Source organism: Lathyrus oleraceus, chromosome 2 (genome assembly GCF_024323335.1).
Source record: "Lathyrus oleraceus cultivar Zhongwan6 chromosome 2, CAAS_Psat_ZW6_1.0, whole genome shotgun sequence".
Classification (NCBI taxonomy): Eukaryota; Viridiplantae; Streptophyta; class Magnoliopsida; order Fabales; family Fabaceae; genus Lathyrus; species Lathyrus oleraceus.
The window spans coordinates 100,670,425-100,687,359 of NC_066580.1; the positions used below are offsets into that span (position 1 = coordinate 100,670,425).

At 42.1% G+C, this 16,935-nt stretch overlaps 1 pseudogene; it reads left to right on the top strand.

Annotated features, from left to right (window-relative positions):
* The first annotated feature begins 1,100 nt into the window (after nt 1-1,100).
* The window catches only part of LOC127122092 (transcription factor MYB1-like), a 60,817-nt pseudogene continuing 44,982 nt past the window's right edge, over nt 1,101-16,935 (top strand).

The following is a 16,935-nucleotide window of genomic DNA, read 5'->3' on the forward strand; positions in this document are numbered from 1 at the left end:
GTAATTCAATATAACAACAGCAACAACAACGCCAATAGATCGGTATCTCCCTTGGTTATACGGTTGTCGGGCCCTGTCCCATACGCATCCGATAAAGTTTTGCCTTATCAGTATAATGCTACAATGGTGGAGAATGGTTAAGAGGTTGCATTACCTGTAGCAAGTTCTATGGTGAATATAGATGATATAACAAAGGTGACCCGTAGTGGTCGTGTGTTTGGTCCGGTCTTTCCGAAGGAAGTAGAGGATGTTTCAGCTAGTAAGAATATGGATGTACCTGCGATGAATCCAGTTAGTGCTCGAGTGTGTCAGTCTGGTGAATCCAACAAACTGATGACTAATGATGATGATGAGGTATTAAGATTAATTAATAGGAGTGAGTTTAATGTGGTGGAACAACTGCTCCAAACTCCGTAAAAGATTTAAGTGTTGTCTCTGATAATGAATTCTGAAGCACACAGAGAAGTGTTGTAAAAATTACTAGAGCAAGCCTATGTTGAACACAATGTTACTCTGGATCAATTTGACCACATTGTTGCTAACATCACTTCTTGCAATAATCTGAGCTTTTCTGATGAAGAACTTCCTAAGGAAGGTAGAAATCATAATCTGGAACTCCATATTTCGATGAACTGCAAGGAGGATGCGCTATCTAAGGTGTTGGTTGACACTGGTTCTTCGTTGAACGTACTCCCGAAGTCAACTCTTTCCAGACTCTCCTATCAAGGCACTCCTATGAGGCATAGTGGCGTGATTGTTAAAGAATTTGATGGTTCTCGCAAAACCGTCATTGGTGAAGTGGACCTTTCAGTCAAGATAGGTCTAAGTGATTTTCAGATTACTTTTCATGTAATGGATATTCACCCGTCCTATAGTTATTTATTGGGAAGGCCATGGATTCATGAAGCAGGAGCTGTGACATCCACTTTGCACCAAAACCTGAAATTTGAGAAGAACGACAAGCTTGTCTTTGTTGGTGGAGAAAATGCGCCTTTAGTGAGCCATCTGTCATCCTTTTTCCTATGTTGAAGCTAAGGAGGAGGTTGGAGCTCCGTTCCAAGCCTTGTCTATTGTTGAAGTGAAGAAATTTGGGGGCACCCATGTCTTCTTTCAAGGATGCTCAGAAAGCTATTGAAGCTGGCTGCACTGATCAATGGGGTCGCATGATAGAGGTTGCTGAGAACAAGAATAGGGCCGGATTGGGATTTCAACAAGAGTCATTCAATGTCAAAGCTGAAGATGTGCAACCGAATTTTTGCAGTGGAGGGATCATCCATGGTAATGAACAACACTTAGTTGCTGTGATCGAGGATGATGCAGACGAAGCTTGCGCCAACTTTGTGACGCATGGCATGACTTGCAACAATTGGGTTGCTGTTGATGTTCCTGTTATTATTCACCGATATAAGTAATTTGTTTTCATTTTAAAGAAAAATCCTTCTCCTATGCCTAAGAGAGAAGTGAACATTGTTTGGAATTTCAATTATCATCGATGAAATACAATTTTATTCATCCACATCTATGATGTTTTATTTTTACTTGTATCATTTCTGAAAACGGTAATCACAAAAAACATAAATAAATAATAATTATCCATCTGCATAATATTTGGTTACAATTCACTTCTCTTAAATCAAAATATCAAATCATTATGCAGGTTGGTTCCCAAACCCATTGAATACAATGATCCTACTCCCTCTCCAAAATTTGATTTCCTTGTGTTTGAGGCTGAAGAAGAGACTAACGACGAAGAAGTATATAATGAATTGTCGCGTTTACTTGAGCATGAGGAAAAAGCCATTCAACCGTTTGAAGAGAAGATTGAATTAGTCAACTTGGGTTCCGAGGATGATGTGAAGGAAGTCAAAATTGGGTCTCCACTGTGTCCAAAGGATAAGAAGGGGTTGATTGATCTTCTTCGAGAGTATTCATATGTCTTTGCTTGGTCCTATCAACACATGCATGGGTTCGATTCTGATATTCTGGAGCATATATTGTCGTTGAAGCCAGAATGCCCTCCAGTCAAGCAGAAATTGAGGAGGACTCATCCTGACATGGCAGTTAAGATCAAAGAGGAAGTGCAGAAGCAGATTGACGCTGGTTTTCTTGTTACCGCAGAGTATCCGCAGTGGGTGGCCAATATTGTGCCTGTTACGAAGAAGGATGGAAAAGTCCGTATGTGTGTTGTTTACATAGATTTGAACAAAGCTAGTCTTAGAGATGATTTCCCTATGCCACACATTGATATGTTGGTAGATAATACAGCTAAATTCAAAGTCTTTTTGTTTATGGACAGATTTTCCGGTTATAATCAAATCAAGATGGCTCCTGAAGATATGCACCCTGGGGAAAATTCTGTTATAGAGTGATGCCCTTCGGTTTAAAGAATGCTGGTGCAACATACCAAAGAGCTATGACTACTCTTTTTCATGATATGATGCATAAAGAGATTGAAGTCTATGTTGACGATATGATTGTCAAATCAAGTGATGAAGAAGAACATGTTGAGCATTTCTTGATGTTATTCCAGCGTTTGAGGAAGTACAAACTCCGCTTGAATCCCAATAAGTGCATGTTTGGTGTTCGTTCTAGTAAGTTGTTAGGCTTTATTGTTAGTGATAAGGGTATTTGTAGCATCTCAAATTTTCCCTCCTCATTCATGCATTCATTTTAGGTCATTTAACATTTCATATTGCATTTCATCATGTCAATCAGAATTAGCTCCAAGAGTTTATCTTCCAAGAAGCTTGGATATCATCCAAGTCAATTGGTTTCATTTTCAGAGGTTTTCTTCATAAGATCAAGCTTAACAGGCTCAGTAGAGTTCAAAATTCAACTGTGAAATTGAAAATCAACTGTTGGTCAACTAAAGGTGAAATGGCCAGGGAATGACTTGAGTTACATCCAACATGTTGAAATGAGGCCTATTCATCATTCGACATATTACTCTTGAAGGAACAAAGGTCCAGCGCACAGGTTACAAATTTGGAAAGATGACTTGAACTGTCATGCTCGCTAGGCGAGCAGAATGGTTCGCCTAGCGAGCCACCAGAGTCTGAACTGTCATGCTCACTAGGCGAGCAGATTCTTCGCTAGGCGAAGCCCACGCGTTTTAAAAATATAACAGAAAAATCTTGGACTTGGACCTCTCTCATTTGAGCCTACAAAGCCACGAAAATCAGGTTATAAATTCAGTGAAAAAACCCTAGAAGAGGGAACAGAATTCAAAGCAGCCTCCGTAAACACTGAAGAAAACTCTTTTGCACAGGATTACCTCTACCAATTCCATCTCATATAAACCCTAAGATTGCTTTGCAAATCCCAACTGGGCAATTTAATTTCAATAGATCTCTCCAATCAGGTTCGCCCTATTTTCACTACTTTATGCTTTCAATTTGAAGTTTCTAAATGTATGAGGCATTATGGGTGAATTTAGAAGAGTGAGTGTCGTTAGGTTTTGCGTGTGGGTTTAGATGTGCATGAATGTGTAGAATAATGCCTTGAATGTTTAATCACTTCGTTGCTGAGATGGATACCATAGGGTTTGGCATTTCTGAAATCGTACTGTTATCCATGGAAAATCCAGAACCCGCAGGCATTCGCTAGCCGCATCGCTAGGTGAGCCTGCAGCGAAGCTTCGTTAAGCCTTCGCTAGGCGAAGCAGTAGCGATCGCGACAGTAGCTGATTTTTTCTGTTTTCTCTCCAATCTGTTTCACGCTTTGTTATGACATGCTTTCTATTGCCTCCGGGCACATGTTTTAGTATATATGTCACGTCTTGATATGTGGATCCTTACCCCCTGACTTTGAGTTTTGATACCCTTTTTAATGCATTTGTTTGATAAGAGGTTTAGGCCTCCTACCCTTGGTTGCTTCTTGTGAGCTTTTTGTGAACTTTAATGGCATGATTCATGTGGTTACATTCTGATTTGGTGCAACTCTTGATTGCACCCCATCTTGTTATTCTAACCTGTTTGTTGAGTTTTTGTGAGGGCTCACATGACTCTTGAAGAGATAGCTTGCTTGGTATTCCACTTTATTTTTGGGATACCATTTGGAGATTTATTCTGATTGCTTTGCTGGCTTGTTTTCTTTGATGGTGCTAGCCTGAGAGATCTCCGGGTTTCTTATTTCTTTAGTTGTTGTTACTTCGGATCTTTATCCGTGTGGTAGATCTCTTGATCCCTTTATCTTCCCCGCATTTCACCGCTTTCTTAGTTGGAAGACTTCGATAGGAGGCAATCTTTTTGTGTATTCACTTTTGTGCCCAAAGACCTCCATGAAGAGGCAATTGACAGATAAAAGGGATTAGTAGTCAATCCCCCGTTATTCAGTGTTTCGTTCTTTATGCTCGCACTACGTGTCAATGCTTCAAAACAAAAGCCCAAGATATTTTTGTCCGGTCGGTCAGTGGAGAGGGTTCCACCTTCCTGAATCCCCACTTTTTGTCATGAGCTCACCCTGTCCAGGGTTAAGAGTTATGAGGTCTTATCCTCATTACCCTTTTGATCTGCTCACCCTGACGTTCAATGTCAGTGGTTAAGAGCCCATTTGATTACCTTTCCATGGCTTGTTTGTCGAGGTTGATATGATCCCTCTTGACTAAAGCCCTACCCATGCATGTTTGAGCCCCCTTTGTTAGTGTGTTTATTTTATGCTATATCTTTTGTACGGTGTGGTCGTCCCCCCCATAGGATTGCTAGGCTTCGTATAGTCTTTCGTTTGTATGTCAATTAAGGTAACACGGTTCCTTCGTCTAGGACTTCCTTTTTGCATGAGCATTCCTAAAACACAAACAAACTCATTGATTTTTCTTCTCCTAAGAACACGTTAACTCCTTCTACTACAGGCGAGTAAGTCTCCAAAGGTCGAGCATCCGGTAGATTGCGTAGTAACGTCGTTCACCTAAAAAACACAAAACAAACAAATAGGTTAGCCGAACTATGGCTTGCTCTGATTCTCATTCTAGATGAGATACGTAGGCATAAGACGCGATGTCTTAGCGAGCACACTCCTTTTTAACCCATAGGTAGCCGAGCTACGAAGACTCTGATTCTGATATTCAGATGAGATACGTATGCAGTGGATGCGACATCCGTGCGAGTCATTTTCTTTTGACCCTTCTTTTTGGAATAGTACATTAGATAAACCCACACCCTTTAGACAAGAACAACAAGAGTGGATCCCGTAGAGTACTACGAATGCGTAGGGGTGCTAATGTCTTCCCTACGCATAATCGACTCCCGAACCCAAGATTTGGTTGAGAGACGTTGTCTTTTCCTTTCCTTCTTCCAGGTTTACTTCGAGCGTTTCCTTTCCCCCATTTGGGATAAATAACGCACGGTGGCGACTCTTTTGTCATTGCTTTTTTTGCAGGTTGTTTCGTTTCGCATTTAGGTTGCGACAACTGGCGACTCTGCTGGGGACCCGATTTCCCTAAGCGAGTCCCTCCTAGCTTTTGTAGGTTTCCTGTTTGTTGGGTGTTTATTCTTTTGTACAATTATTTATTTACCTGCTTTACCTTATTGCATTCATGTACATATGTCTGCTATATTTGTGGGTTCTGTTGGGTTGTTTGTTTGTTGGGGTGGGATGTTCTATGAGAGATAAGCCCACTACCCAGGCTTGAGCGTACACACAGGTTTTAGAATGGATAGTCATGAGGCTTGCGTGGCATGTTGTTACGTTAAGTCGTTCATGAGACCCACATTCCAGACGAGGTTTCTGTTGGATATATTCTGTCTTATGGGGGTTCCATAAACGACAAATGTTCCTTTAGAAATCGTCAACTCTGGTGACCATTTCCCGAGAACTCAGTCGAGGCCTCTCCTCTGAGACGCGTTTATGTTAGCTCTGGTGGGCCCATTCTCGCTGCTCAAACCGAGGAACCCGAGACTGGGAACTTGCTTTAGGATGTCCTGTTGAGGGGAGTCAGTGGAGGTCTTTTATCCCGTAATAATGCCAAACCTTCAGTGGTAAACGTATTATTCTCGACTGAAGGGCCAAAGTTGACGATCTTCTGTTCTTAGACCCTACCAGTGAGGGGCAGGCTAAATTCAGGAAACCTTAACCTCCAACCAACCCGGTTTTCTAGAGCAGAGTTTTGATCTTGCATTATATTCCTCAGTGGGTTTCTCTTCAAACAGTGCAACCCAAGAGCTGTTCAAGCAGATACAGTAACCTTGATTTGCATGTCACTGCATTGCATCACATCATTTTGCATTCATATCATTTAACACATGTTTATCTACTTCTAGGGGGTTTATATCTTCTTCTTGATTCTAGTCGGGGTTTTCTGGTTCTCCTAAGATGGATGTTGGAAGAAAGAGACATGTCTCCTACAAGTTTCCCGTGGTCTGTTTGGAGCCTATTCAATAGTTGATGAAGTTAATGGACAGTGTTTCTCTAGAATGATTCCGGAAGGATTACGGTTTGATTCTAAGTTTCGTCACGGTTCTCTCCAAAGATCAACACGATGCTCTCTTTACACTGCCGCAGTTCTATGACCCTCCATTGAGGTGTTTCACGTTCCTAGATTATATTTTGGTCCCTACTTTGTAGGAGGTTGCCAGTTTTCTCAGAGTCCCTATCAAGTCACAGTTGTTGTTCTACAGTTCTGAGTTTCTGCCTAATCTCAACATGGTTGCTTCGGCCACATATTTAGGGAAATCAGTCCTGAAGGCTAATATGTGTCAGAAGGGAGGAGTCAATGGTTTTCATTTGAGTTTCTTACTGGGAGAAGCAAAGAAGAAACTTGAAGATGGTGACCAAAGGGGTTTTAATGCTTTGTTGGCTCTTTGTGTGTATGGGATTGTCCCGTTCCCTAATATGGAGAAATTTGTGGACGTAGACGCCATACGCCTCTTCGTGTTGGGAAATCCGGTGCCGACCTTGTTGGGAGATTTCTTTCATTCAGTGCATCACAGGAATGAGAATAGAAGGGGAGGATTGGTGAATTGTTGTGCACCTTTGTTGTATAAGTGGTTCAGTTCCCACCTACCCATGTCGGGAGCGTTCGTTGATGTCAAGAACTCGTTGAGTTGGTCGAAGAGATTGATGGGGATAAGAGCCAAAGATATTTCTTGGTGGTCTGACCGGAGCTTGCTTCGGGCGGATATTATTCACAGTTGTGGGAACTTCCCAAATGTACCGTTGGTAGGAAGAAGAGGAGGTATCAACTATAATCCTTCTCTAGCAGTCAGACAGTTTGGATATGCTTTAAGAACTCCGCCTTTGGAAAAAGATGTGGAAGAATCTCTATCTTTCCATTCTTCATCTGATTTAACTGTATCCCGTAAGGCAGCTGAGGCTTGGCTCAAGGTGATCAAGAGAGGAAGAAATGTGCTTGGAAAAGGAGATTGTAGAACATACCCTCAGTATGAAGAGTGGCTTCAAGGAAGAGTCGAAGAGCTTGGTCTGCCATTTCCTATTGAAGAACCTTTGTATCCACCTACTCCTGAGCAGACAACAATGATGAGCCGAGAGGAGTATGATAAATTGAAGAATGCCATTGAGGAACTTCAAACTGAAAACTCGGAGTTGAGTGTGAAGTTGCAACACTGTATGCGTCAATTCTATGAGGCGGAATATCAGAACGGGGAAGCCGTCAGATTGCAAGGGGAAGTAGAGAGGAAATTAGTTGTGGAGGTGGACTTCTTCAGGAAGATAGACAAAGCCCTGGGATCATCTAGTTCTGAGTTGAGGCGAGTCAAACAGCAGTTAACAGATGCTCTTGGTAAGCTAGCTGGTTGGCAAGAGCAATGGGATACATTTTCAGCTTCTAGGAAGGTAAAGGAGGGGGAGATGGTGGCCGAATTGACTGGTCAGATGGAGAAGTTGAAGATTTTGTTAAAGGAGAAGAACAATGAGCTTCTGTGCGCCTGTTCAACCAATGGTTATATCACAGATCAACTCAACACAGCTCAAGGACAAATTGAAGAACTGAAAGTGCTGGCAGGTTTGAAGAGATCCAGACTTGAAGAGGTGTTCGGAGAAGATGATGGGAATTACTACAGAGAGCACATCAACGAGTTGGATGGAGTTATTCACAAGAGAAATCTGCTTATCCGGCGTTTGAAAGAATCTCCGGATCATCCTGACACAGTGGTACTACTGGCTGAAGTGAGGAGCAGTCCTTATGGGTTGTATACAGGAGGCCGATTCCTGATTTTTGTTCCTCTCTTTACTTATTGTATTGTAGTTAGGATCCACAGGCTTGTTGTGGAGATCCTTTTTTGATGAACTTTTGGTTAAGGCCTTTCCCTTCTTGAACCCATTTATGTGATGGTTTTTCTTATTGCATCTTGATCTCAGAAGTTTATCCACAACCCGGTCTTCTTGCGCTTTCTGTCGGATGTGAGACTGGAATCAAGGGGGTAAAATACCCGTTGGAATTGATAAACATGGCATTGCATTTACATATTCATTTGCATATCTTGCATAACAGGTACCGCTGCGGTGTTCTTATAATATTTGGTGTTCACTAGCAGGATAGCTGATTCAGGAATTCACCGGTACGGTACCTGCAGAAACCAGCAGAGAGTAATGGAAAGCTTTCAAGCAGATCTAGCAGAGATGAGGACCAACATGGCCCAATTCATGAGTATGATGCAAGGGGTAGTGCAAGGGCAAGAGGAACTCCGAGCTCTGGTCCAGAGACAAGAAACTGTGATTCCCCCTATCGGTCAGAACCCGCCAGAAGGTACCCCTGTCGATGACGCTGCTGTTACCAACCCTGTCAACAACCATGCTAATGGTGACGAATTGCGTGGTATTAGAATCAATGGACAACCCATCATTACAGAGGCTGCTAATGCTCGAGCGGCACGTGCTCCAGTTCACCATCCTTCTCATTTGGTTGACAAGCAAAAGGATATGTTCACCATTCCCAATGATGATGATGAATTTGGAAAGGCGGAAGAGAGAGATAGAAAGGTCGACGCCCTTGCTGAAAAGATTTGCGCCATGGAGTGCCAGAATTCTTTGGGTTTTGATGTTTCTAATATGGGTCTAGTTGATGGGTTGAGGATCCCGTACAAGTTCAAAGCGCCATCTTTCGACAAGTACAATGGCACTTCTTGTCCCCGAACTCACGTGCAAGCTTACTACCGGAAGATATCCGCTTATAATGATGATGAAAAGATGTGGATGAACTTTTTCCAAGACAGCTTGTCTGGAGCATCTTTGGATTGGTACATGGAGTTGAGAAAAGAATCTGTCAGAAGCTGGAGAGAGTTAGGTGAAGCTTTTCTGAGGCAATACAAGCATAACATGGACATGGCTCTGAGCAGAACCTAGTTGCAGAGTTTGTTTCAAAAGACTGGTGAGAGTTTCAAGGAATACGCCCAGAGGTGGCGCGAGCTAGCTGCAAGAGTACAACCTCCGATGTTGGAGAGAGAATTGACTGATATGTTCATTGGAACCCTACAAGGTGTATTCATGGATCGTATGGGAAGTTGCCCGTTTGGTAGTTTTTCGGACGTTGTGATTTGCGGAGAAAGAACTGAAAGTCTTATCAAAGCGGGAAAAATCCAAGACCTTGGTTCTTCAAGTTCTTCAAGTGCTAAGAAACCATTTTCAGGGGCACCCAGTAGGAGAGAGGGTGAGACAAATGCTATACATAATCAGAGAAATGGAAACAGAAGACAACAATACCGTCAAGTTGCTGCTGTGACTATTCCAGTAACCCAACCTCAACAACAACAAAGAGGATAACCACAACAACAACAACAACGCCAATTACAACCGAGACAAAGAATACCAGATCGTCATTTTGATCTGTTGCCGACGACTTATGCTGAATTACTCCCTGAACTGCTCAGGTTAAAGTTTGTTGAACTTCGCACTATGGCTCCATTAACAAGGATTCCCACTGGTTATGATGCCAATGTCCATTGTGATTTTCATTCTGGTGCGCCAGGGCACCACATCGAGAATTGTCGGGCTTTTCACCATAAAGTCCAAGACTTGATCGATGCCAAGACGATTAACTTCGCTCCTACTCCGAATGTGATGACTAATCCTATGCCTTAGCATGGAGGCCCCAGAGTAAACAGTGTGGAAGATGGGGAAAATTTGAGCTTGGTAGTCAATGTTAATGATGTTCAGACTTCGTTGATTGTGGTGAAGGAACGTCTGCTTAGAGGGGGGGTATTCCCGGGATGTGACAAGAATTGTTCAGATTGTGGTAATCATGAAAACGGATGCATGAAATTGAAAAAAGGTATCCAGGAATTGATGAATGAAGGTTGCTTACAGTTTGATCGAGTAGTGAAAGACCGTGAAGAGGTATCAACTGTTACCATTTACTTTACACCGTCAGAATATCCTGTACGTGCTCCAAGAACTATTAGTGCGCCTGTGACTATTGGTACTCCGGTGACTGTTGGTGTTCCCGTGATTAATGCTCTAGTAACTATCAGTACCCCTACCACCATTGCTGCTTCTAGTGGAAGACTTTATGAGAATAATAGAGCAATCCCGTGGCAATATGACAATGCCTCTTGCAGAAATAGAAGACCTGAGAATCATACCAGATCAGTAAATCATACTCCAGTGACGATTGGTTCGTCAAATAAGACTCCAGTAACAATTGGTTCAGCTGTGGGTAATGTGGGAGGACCTGGAGGATTTACAAGAAGTGGTCGTTTGTTTGCACCACAGGTTCCGAAGGATAACAATGCTGAGGCTCTTGCTAGAACAAAAGGAAAACAAGTTGCAGTTGAAGAAGAACCTGTGCGAAAGGAAGTGCCCGAGAATTCTTTTGAGAAGGACGTGGAGGAATTTATGAGAATTATCAAGAAAAGTGATTACAAGATCGTGGATCAGTTGAACCAGACACCGTCAAAGATCTCTATTCTCTCTCTGTTAATGTGTTCCGAGGCACATCGTAACACCCTGTTGAAAATGTTGAATATGGCTTATGTGCCCCAAGAGATTTCTGTTAACCAGCTCGAAGGTGTTATTGCAAATGTTAACACGAGACATGGTTTGGGATTCACGGATCTAGACTTGACACCTGAGGGTCACAATAACAATAGAGCCCTGCATATCACGATGGAATGCAAGGGCGCCGCTTTGTCGCATGTTTTGGTTGATACCAGTTCTTCTTTGAATGTGCTGCCCAAAAAGGCTCTGAGTAAGCTTGATGCCGAAGGGGTTGTTCTCACACCTAGTGATCTTGTTGTCCGTGCTTTTGATGGATCCAAGCGATCGGTTTTTGGCGAAGTCACGTTGCTTGTGAAGATCGGCCTGGAAGTGTTTAATATTGTCTTCTATGTGATGGATATCCGACCAGCATATAGTTGTCTGTTGGGGCGTCCCTGGATACATGGAGCCGGAGCAGTTTCTTCGACTCTCCACCAAAAGCTAACATATGTGTGGGATGGTCAAGTTGTGACCGTATGTGGCGAATAGGATATCTTTGTGAGCCATTTATCCTCCTTCAAATATGTGGAGATGGATGGCGAAATTCATGAAACTCTATGTAAAGCTTTTGAGACTGTCAGTATTGAGAAGGTGGCTTTTGTTGAACAGAAGAAACCAGGTACCTCGATCGCGTTCTATAAACAAGCGCTGGAGGTCATTCATTCAGGTAACGCGGAAGGCTAGGGCAAGATGATTGATGTGCCCGTAAAAGAAGACATGTTTGGCATTGGTTATCAGCCTTTTCAATCATCAGAGCAGGGTGTCCAAGATCAGAAAGGGTCGTGTACTTTCACTAGTGCTGGATTGATGAATCACGGGGATGTCTTTGCAACAGACAATGAAGATGGTGACAATGATTGTGATATGGATAATTGGGTGTGTCCGTGTGCTCCAGGGGAGAAGATCAACAACTGGATTGCTGAAGAAATAATCCAAGTTACTCTTCAGACAGAGTAATTTTCTTTTGTTTTGCATTTTGCATGAAAGCCCTACGCTCTGCCCAAGGCGTAGTGGTTCATTGTAGGGCCACATCATGTTTTGAATTTTTAATGATTATCGTCAATAAAGGACGTTTTGCAATCAAATTTGTGCTCACTGTCTTTCTGTTTTTTTTGTTTTTAAAACAATAAAAATGGCAATGTTTTTTTCTCTGTGACTTCCTTGAACTCTTTTCTAAAATAAAGCATGAAACATCGTTCGTGCAGAATTGATCTTGCGGATTCCATTAAAAACAGTTTTGTTATAGCTCAGTATGACTTTGATAATCCCATTTACCAAGCCGAAGAGGAAAGTGAAGAATATTGTGAACTCCCCAAAGAATTGGCCAGACTATTGAAACAGGAGGAAAGGGTCATTCGACCTCATCTAGAATAGTTGGAAGTCATTAACCTTGGTACTGAGGACGCAAAGAAAGAGATCAAGATAGGGGCTGCATTAGAGGAAAAGGTCAAGAGAGGGCTGATTAAAATCCTGCAAGAATATGTGGATGTATTTGCATGGTCGTATCAAGATATGCTTGGTTTGGATACAGATATTGTGGTGCACAGGCTACCCCTCAGAGAAGATTGTCCTTCGGTAAAGCAGAAGCTTCGCAGAACTAGTCCCGATATGGCTGTCAAGATAAAAGAGGAGGTTCAGAAATAGTTGGATGCAGGTTTTCTAGCAGTTACCAATTATCCCGCTTGGGTGGCCAACATCGTACCCGTGCCGAAGAAGGATGGTAAAGTCAGGATGTGTGTTGATTACCGAGATTTAAATAGAGCCAGTCTGAAAGATGACTTCCCATTACCTCACATTGATGTATTGGTCGATAACACTGCTCAATCCTCGATTTTCTCTTTCATGGATGGATTTTCTGGTTATAATCAGATCAAGATGGCGCCAAAAGACATGGAGAAGATGACATTCATTACGCCTTGGGGCACATTCTGTTATAAGATAATGCCATTTGGGTTGAAGAACGCCGGCGATACCTACCAAAGAGCTATGACGATACTCTTTCATGACATGATGCACAAATAAATTGAAGTGTACGTGGATGATATGATTGCGAAGTCTCAGACAGAGGAGGAACACCAGGTAAACTTGCAAAAGTTGTTTGAAAGATTGAGAAAGTTCAAACTAAGGCTGAATCCAAACAAGTGTACATTTGGAGTGAGATTTGGAAAGCTGTTAGGTTTCATTGTCAGTAAGAAAGGGATTGAGGTTGGTCCAGCGAAAGTAAAAGCTATTCAAGAAATGCGTGAACCAAGAACGGAAAAGCAGGTCCGTGGGTTTTTAGGGAGGCTGAACTACATTGCGCGGTTCATATCTCACCTAACAGCTACGTGCGAACCGATATTTAAATTGCTAAGAAAAGATCAAGCAATTAGGTGGAACAATGATTGTCAAAAAGCTTTTGATAAGATAAAGGAATATTTGCAGAAACCTCCAATTCTTATACCTCCAGTTCCTGGGAGGCCTCTGATAATGTACCTTTCAGTAATAGAGAATTCGATGGGGTGTGTATTGGGACAGCATGACGAGGCTGGTCGAAAAGAGCATGCAATATACTACCTTAGCAAAAAGTTTACCGACTGTGAAACAAGATATTCCCTGCTCGAGAAAACTTGTTGCGCTTTGGCATGGGCTGCTCACCGACTAAGACAGTATATGTTGAATCATACTACCTTGTTGATTTCTAAGATGGACCCAGTAAAGTATATCTTTGAAAAGATGGCTCTTACCGGACGAGTGGCTCGTTGGAAAATGATTTTGACAGAGTATGATATCCAGTACACGTCTCAAAAGGCCATCAAGGGTAGTATTCTGTCTGATTACCTTGCCGAGCAACCCATTGATGACTATCAGCCGATGATTTTTGAATTCCCCGATGAAGATATCATGTACTTAAAGATGAAATATTATGAAGAGCCTCTTGTCGAGGAAGGATCGGATCCCGATGGCAAGTGGACACTGATGTTTGATGGGGCGGTAAATGTGAATGGAAATGGTGTTGGGGCAATACTCATTAATCCTAAAGGTGCACACATACCTTTTTCCGCCAGATTTACTTTTGAAGTAACCAACAATGAAGCTGAGTACGAGGCCTGTATCATGGGGATTGAGGATGCCGTCGATCTAAGGGTCAAAATTATGGACATTTACGGAGATTCTGCTCTAGTGATTAACCAAGTCAAGGGAGACTGGAATACTCATCAGCCGCATTTGATTCCTTATAGATATTACACCAGAAGGATCCTGACTTTCTTCAAGACAATAAAGTTGTATCATGTACCCCGAGATGAAAATCAAATGGCTGATGCCTTAGCCATATTACCTTCCATGATTAAAGTTCATTGGCAGAATCATGTGGCACACGTTGCTGTGAATCGACTCAAGAGGCCTGCGTATGTGTTTGCAGCCGAGTCTGTTATTGATGAGAAGCCATGGTTTTATGATATTAAGAATTTCCTCAAAAGCCAAGAGTATCCTGAAGGAGCATCAAAGAATGACAAGAAGACACTGAGAAGGCTAGCTGGAAGTTTTTACTTGAAAAAGGATGATGTGTTGTACAAGAGGAACTTTGACATGGTTCTGCTCAGATGCGTGGTTAGACACGAAACAGACATGTTAATGCAGGAAGTACACGAGGGATCGGTACCCATGCTGGTGGTCATACAATGGCCAAGAAGTTGTTAAGAGCCGGTTATTACTGGATAACCATGGAATCTGATTGTTTCAAATACGCTCGGAGGTGCCACAAATGTCAGATCTATGCAGATAAAGTGCATGTACCACCAAACCCTCTGAATATTATGAATTCTCCTTGGCCATTCGCAATGTGGGGCATCGATATGATTGGAAAGATTGAACCTACTGCTTCTAATGGACATTATTTCATCCTAGTCGCGATTGATTACTTTACCAAGTGGGTGGAAGCAACTTCCTATGTCAATGTTACCAGACAAGTGGTTGCTCGATTCGTTAAGAAGGAAATTATCTGTCGTTATGGTGTTCCTGAGAGAATCATCACTGATAATGGTTTGAATCTCAATAACAAGATGATGAAAGAGCTTTGCAAAGACTTTAAGATCGAACATCACAATTCTTCTCCTTACAGACCAAAGATGAATGGTGCTGTAGAGGCGGCAAACAAGAACATTAAGAAGATTGTGCAAAAGATGGTTGTGACGTACAAGGATTGGCATGAGATGTTGCCTTTCGCTTTGCATGGGTATCGTACCTCAGTGCGTACGTCAACCGGGGCAATTCCGTTTTCACTTGTGTATGGCATGGAGGCAGTCTTGCTAGTAGAAGTTGAAATCCCTTCTTTGAGGGTGATGATGGATGTAAAACTTGACGAGGCTGAGTGGGTTCAAGCTAGGTTTGATGAGTTAAATTTAATTGAGGAAAAGCGATTAGAAGCTGTGTGCCATGCACAACTATAACAGAGAAGGATGAAGAAGGCCTTTGATCAGAAAGTGTGTCCTCGAAGCTATCAGATAGGTAACTTAGTTTTGAAGAGGATCCTTCCTCCCGGTACAGATAACAGGGGCAAGTGGACTCCGAATTATGAAGGTTCGTATGTTGTTAAAAAGGTCTTTTCTGGTGGAGCCTTGATGCTTACAACTATGGATGGTGAAGATTTTCCATCTCCTGTGAATTCAGATGTAGTCAAAAAATACTTCGCATAAACTGACCCGCTGGACAAAAAAAAGAAAGTCCAGGCAAAAAAGGGCATCCCGGCGAACCAAGAGAAAAAGAAAAGAAAAAGGTTCGGGCAAAAAGTTAGGGATAAAGAATAAAAATAATATGTACACCCGGTAAGTCGAAAACCTGCAAAGGCGGCTTAGGCAAAAATGGGTATCCCGGTGGATTGAAAACCTGAAAAGGCGGTCCAGGCAAAAGAGGGATTAAAGTGAAGACTAAAGTTTGAGTTATTTGTACTTCATCGTGTTTCAGTGTCTACCATCTTGAAGGATATGATCGGTCCATTCACTCTTCTCAGAAAGCAAAGAATTTGGGGGAAATTGAAGATCTGTGAGTCATAATAGAATTGGAAAATAGTGGAATGTCGTGTTCACATTGCCAATAGGATAGTTTATTTTCTCTTTTGGCGCAATTACCTCTTTCTAGGAATTGCTTCCTGATGTATTTGCCTCTATACGCCATTTTCAATCAATAAAAGTCGTTATTCAGTCAAATTGCTCTCTTGTTTTTTTATTTCTACTGTTTTGTTTGCAAAAAAAAACGTCCGAATTTTTGATAAACATTGCATCTAAAAACATGAAGGCTAGACAATGACGTGCGGAAAGATAAAACATCTGAAAATCATTTTGAATGTTGAGTACACTTGAGTATATTTTGTCCATACCATCCCCTGGGGCATGGGTGTCTTGCCATTTTGCAGGTTACTATCTTTGATTGATGGCTAAAGTAGATGAGCCAAAGTTTGTTCGAAGGAAGACCCCGTTGTTTCAACATTGTCCAGTTGTGTAAGAAGTTGGGTCGTCTATGTCGAGTTCAGAATTTGTTTCCCCAGCATGGCCGAGAGGTTGGTGTTTTCCCAACAAGTGACTCCCCAGTTGAGTTGGTTTCTCTACCGTTCCGAGAATGTCAGATCAGTAAGCAACCTCGGCAGAATTGTTGTATGTCCCCACAGAGTTGGAAGATCGAATCAGAAATTGTGTGCTCAGTAAAGTGATCATTTGCTTTCCCAGCAGGAGTTTTCCTCCCTTTGCATCTTGCATATAGTAATCATGATTTGCATTCGCATTCTCAAATGGCGTATCATTTCCATTCAGTGTGGAGCATTACCCCATAGAAAACTCAAGCATATGCATACATGTATTAAACCAGATTGGATCATATCCCCGGAAGAGACGGATCATTTTTCACATCAGTATAGCACATTTGCAGCAGTTGCTCTTGGCAACATTCAGAATCGATAATCCCAGTGAGATTTATTTTCTCACCAATCCGTGAAAGGAAAGCTTGATTCCCTTTCGATTTATTCCCCGACAAATG